Raw genomic sequence first — 5,359 nt, 5'->3', positions numbered from 1 at the left:
TTAGACAGTTCCTCTCCTATATAAAACACAGCCTAACAGAAATATGTGCAGAGACTAAATCAAAGCAAAGCAGACAGCTCAGGGTTATACAAAGGTTCCTAAAACAGCACACATTATTCCAAGATGGAGTCACACAGGTCAAATGCAAATCATGGCAGGAGTTAGAGCATCTAATCCTGAGACTGGAAAAACTCCAGGAGGCCCTGAGGAGGATGGAGGAGCAATGAGTGGGGGTTGGTGGGAATGTAAATAGTTAACTGTTGTTTGTTCTTTGCTGTTTGAGTCTTTTTTCCATTAGTTTGTTGTGTTTTATTATTTATTTATATATCTATTAGATTTTTTATACCACCCAGCCATACAGCTCAACAGTTCACATAAAATATTACAGGGGTAATACATAGAACAGTCTAAGCATATAACACATATAATAACATCTGTAACTGCTCCTGCGGAGCGGTATTAAATAAAGCGCTACGGGCAAGTTGGGAGGAAAAAGGGTCGGGCGCCGTCTGTGATAAAAACCCGGATTTGCCCATCTGAATGTCACTCACTTGGGGACCAAGGGCCTGCTTCCCCCATCCTAGACTCTGTGCCTCGCTGCGGGGAAAGGACGTGGCGGCCCTGCTCCTTTCCAGCCGCACAGCCTCCCAACTTGCCCGGGGAGGGTGGGAAGGAATCCCCCACCTCCCACCACGCCTTCCCACGACCATGCCAGGAGCGCTGGACTCCTGGACCCGACAGCCACTGGACCCGCCGCCTGGGAAGGGGCACCTTGCGCCCCTCCACAGCCGACCTCTCCCCGGACCCACCCAGGTAAAGCGATGGCGGCCGCAAACCACCTCCAACCCACCCACCTACCCCAAACCTTCCTACCCCCGGGACCTTCCCAAAATCTCCCTCTCCGCTGCTCCTTACCCACCACCCCCAACCGACGACGCCCCATGCCACGTGACACACCCATTTCACCGGCCAACCACCCCCCAACCAAACCCCAACCATGCCACTGTGCTCCCCCCCAACCAGCCTGAACCGAACCTTTGCCCAGCCACTCACCCACCCACCCTTCCTCGCGCCCCTACTTACCCTTCCGCACGTCGACCTGTTTCCCCCCCGGCCACTCCGCGGCCTACCACCGCCGCAGACAGGCCGCGCTACTTGCACGGCTTCCGCGACGACACTCAACTAAGCCACACATGTGTGGACTTCAGAGCATGCGTCGTTTACATTGGCCACGCTCACCCCACCCCCTGCCACCGCGACTACGCTAAATCACGTATGCGCTGAATACCATGCATGGTTCACCTTGTCCCCCCACGCCCCCGCTGCCCCCCAGCCCTACCCACACCACTGCCTGCCACCGACCGGAGCCGCTGCCACCCGGCACACTTCCACCACCCTTCCCTAGCACCGGGGAGCACCCTCGGCCTCGGCCTCCCTTGCGTCCTGCTGCTGGCCGCCTCTGCCCAAGCAGATGAACTGGGCAGTTATAAATGGGCCTTATATCTAAAGAATAATCCAACAGTGGTTCTAAATTTACAGAATTTCAATGGCTTTAGTTAACAATAAGAATGACAACTTAGACAAAACCCCAGGGAGGTCAGGCTGTTCAAGTCATGGATGGGGTGTCTGGGGGGGGGCAGTTGATGTTGTTTGGTCAGTCAGACTCAAGCAAATGCCTGGTGGAGGAGCTCCCTTCTGCAGGCCCTGCAGAATTGTGGAAATTCAGGCAGGGCCCTGATCTCCCTGATCTCTTCAGAGAGCTCGTTCCACCAGGTGAGGGCCAGGACAGAGAAAGCTTTGGTCCTTGTTGAGGACCAACTCGCTTCTTTGCGGCCAGCAGTGGCAGAGCGTAGTGCTCTTTTGAGAGACGGTCTCTGAAGCTGCTGTGTTATTGAATCAAAATCCCTCCTGTCCCGGGTAGAGGAAACTCACACCCATGTTCATCGAAAGGTCTCTTACACTAGCGATCCCCAACCTGTGGGTCACGGACCACATGTGGTCCTTCGACTAATTGGAGGTGGGCCCCGAAGGACGCCTTCTCCCCCCCCCCCGGCCCTTTACAACACACTTCGGGCGTCATTGTCTCCCATCACTCCCAGCTGGGACTATCTCGTTGCAGAGAAACAAGCTCAGGGTTCCCATTGATTTGTCATTGTCATGAGTTAAAATTTCCATGAAAATAAAATGTTCCTTATGTTCATTGTTGTGGCGTGTCTGTATCTTATTTTGAAGGGATGTTTAAACATTACCATAGCGATCAGAGAGCGTTAGGGCAGTGGTTGAGAGTAGAGGAGTAAACTACCCCCCCACTGGGCCTCAGTAAAAGGCATTGAGTGGTCCCCGGTGAGTGGTCCCCGGCGTTGAGTGGTCCCCGGTGATAAAAAGGTTGGGGACCACTGTCTTACACCGCTTCTTAACACCAGTTCCCCCACATGCTTGCAGCCTGGCCACCAGACTTGGCAGCATGGTATTAATCATGTATAATTGGAAAGCACACACAAAAAAGATAACAGGTGAATGGTTAAGGATGTATACATAATCAGCAAAGGTTTCCCTTTGTAGGGTCGTTATGTGGGAGACAGCCCGAATTTACCACTTATGCATGGCCGAGGCCCAACATACATCCTGTTTTGGGCCACAACAAAATGGGGCAACCGCGGACCTGAGTCAGGCCAGACCTAGGATGGCCCTGATTTCATGAGAAAGTGGGAATTAGACCCGTACATAAACAAGCGGTGATTGCGGCCTAATCCATCATGTGAAAGATGGCATCTTTTGGTATCCCTTTAAAATTGTGCTATTTTAAGCAACTCAGAATTGCAGCCCTTTAAAGTGACTGTAGAAGACAGCCTGAAGCAACAGAGTATTGGGGAAGAAGCTGCTCCCGGTATTCAGTTTTTTGGGGGGCTTTCTGTAAACCCCATTTAAAGTGACTGTGGTCTCTTTACAATGGGATTTGCAGTATTGCAAACCAGTACACTTGCTGAACGAACCTCCTGGTTTGTTTCATGGTTCTGCCATGAACCACAGACTGAACCGCATTTTCTTGGTTTATGTCCCTCCCTACCTATCACTAAGCATTTCTATGCTTACAACACCAGTACCTATATACATATAATGAAGTGCCACCTGTATATTTACTGTAAGATTATATCTCCCTAAGTACAGTTTATATAACTGAAAGCATGAATAGTCATGTAGGTTATTTTGCAGTAACAGAACACCTTTTATCGCTTCAATGGTAAATCTGTTCCTTTCATCTATCTACTGGGCGTTCATTAAAGAAAATGTTCTCTCAACATTTGCAGTATTCTCTGGCATGCAAAAGAAAAATTGTGCGAATCAACTCAAAATTGCAGCCCCTTTGAAAGTATTTAATGTGCTTTTCAATAACTGGCGCACTTTTGAAGTACAAAATAGAATAACCAGTTCTTCAAGATTGAAGTGGAAAGATAAGAATCAACATGGCTGAATATTAAAGTCAATATACAGTGTCAATATCTTCAATATTTTATTGATTTATTTTTCAAGTAGGAATTACCAGAATGAGTTCTGAGGTATAATTCTTGTTTTCACAATAGGAACTTTCCTCAGTGGTTTCCCCTATATATAATATATATAATAAAAATATCTATTTTCATGTAAACTCAACCAAATTATAGTGTTATTCACATCCCACATACCTTAGTATTGGTTATTATGCAAAGTCTTCAGTTAAGAATATGAGCAATTATTTGTAACAGAAAGTATAACATACTGAATCAAATCTATATCTAAACGTGACAATGTCTACATCATTTTTATAGGACAATAAAGTTACTTCTCAAAAAGTTACTATTCAAAACAATTGTATTATTTATACATACCTTCAAATATTACATAGGCAAAAGTTCTCACAGTCTCCTCTATTAAAAGCCAATCAGTGACCCTACTCATCACTCTTTCAAAGTCTGCTGGTAACAAGCAGGAGCAACACAGGTGTAACTAAGAAGATTAAAGAGGCAAATGTCATAGAAAGTTTCATCTTAATGTAGGAATGTTCACAACACAATAGACCCCAGGCAGTGTTCAAGCCATGTGATACAACAAAATTCAATTTGAAGATGTAATAACATTCACATTGTACTAATTGATACACATCAATGCCTCAAAATTGACCACTGTCCAAGATTTGAATGTCAAAAAAGTTAAGTTCTCTAATTAATGGTTCTGTTCAATCCAATGTGCCACAATTGGTGCTTCCTTAATTTTGTTCAAAATCTTGGAAATATGCTCCTTAATTCTAATCTTTTAAACATCTGCATGAAATGCCCATGTGGACCAATTGATATTTAATGATATAAATAACATTTTTGGATATACAGTTATATACAGTTATACAGGCAAATTTGAATTTTGAACCCATACTAATTAGCAAAAGATTTTGAATAGGTTGTTTTAAGTCTCATTGAACAGGAGACCTCTAGACTGAAAGCAAAGCAGGATATAAATTGTCATAATCAGAGCAGACCCTTGAGGTCTGAGCAGCATCCAGAAATTTGTTTTGTGTGAGAATAGTTTGTAGGATCTGAGAGTGCCACACCTGACAAGAGATGCCAACCTTAGAGACAGACCCTGCAGGAAATTAAGATGCCAACTTGTCACCATGTACACTCAAGCCACAAGACCTGGTACCATCGACGGTGCTATTCTGGGTTCATTCCCCAATGTAATATATGTAATTATGTGTCAACTATGCTTTTTGGTTTTCTACTTTTGACAAACAGGTCAGTTCCTGCACATACAAAAATGTATGGACACAAATCTGACAAATATTGCAATATTCAAAAAACAGTGGATGAACATTTTAATCTTCCAAGGTATCCTGTTGCTGAAATAAGGAAACCTGTACAAAAAAAGTTCAAAGTGAGAATCCAACATGAAAATGCTAAATTAGGATTCATCACAAAGATCAGTACTATCACCACTGCAGGCATGAATTAGAATTTGGAATTTCACATTTGCTATAGAGATGAATATCTTAGTATAATTCACTATTTACAGATGCTAATTAGTTCAACAAAATTGCTATATGCTCCCTAGTTTCCTACTTGGATTGACTCCCTGTGTTTCATTCTGCACTTTCCTGGATTAGATTTCATGACAATCCCACTTTGCCTATCTGTCAGTGGGAGTGTCCCACACACATTATCAGTGGATTAATTACTCTTTGATCTTGGATGTATTGGCTTCATAACACCTTTCCCCACCCACCTGTTGATGGTAGCTGTGATGGATGTACTTTTAAGAGGCTAAGAAGTACTGTATAAACAACTGAAGGACTGTGAAAGGTTAATTTTTCACAGAGCCAGAACCTTGA

This window comes from Paroedura picta, chromosome 5 (genome assembly GCF_049243985.1).
Source record: "Paroedura picta isolate Pp20150507F chromosome 5, Ppicta_v3.0, whole genome shotgun sequence".
Taxonomy (NCBI): domain Eukaryota; kingdom Metazoa; phylum Chordata; class Lepidosauria; order Squamata; family Gekkonidae; genus Paroedura; species Paroedura picta.
The sequence above is the reverse complement of the archived record's forward strand: the minus strand, read 5'-3'. Positions refer to the sequence as shown.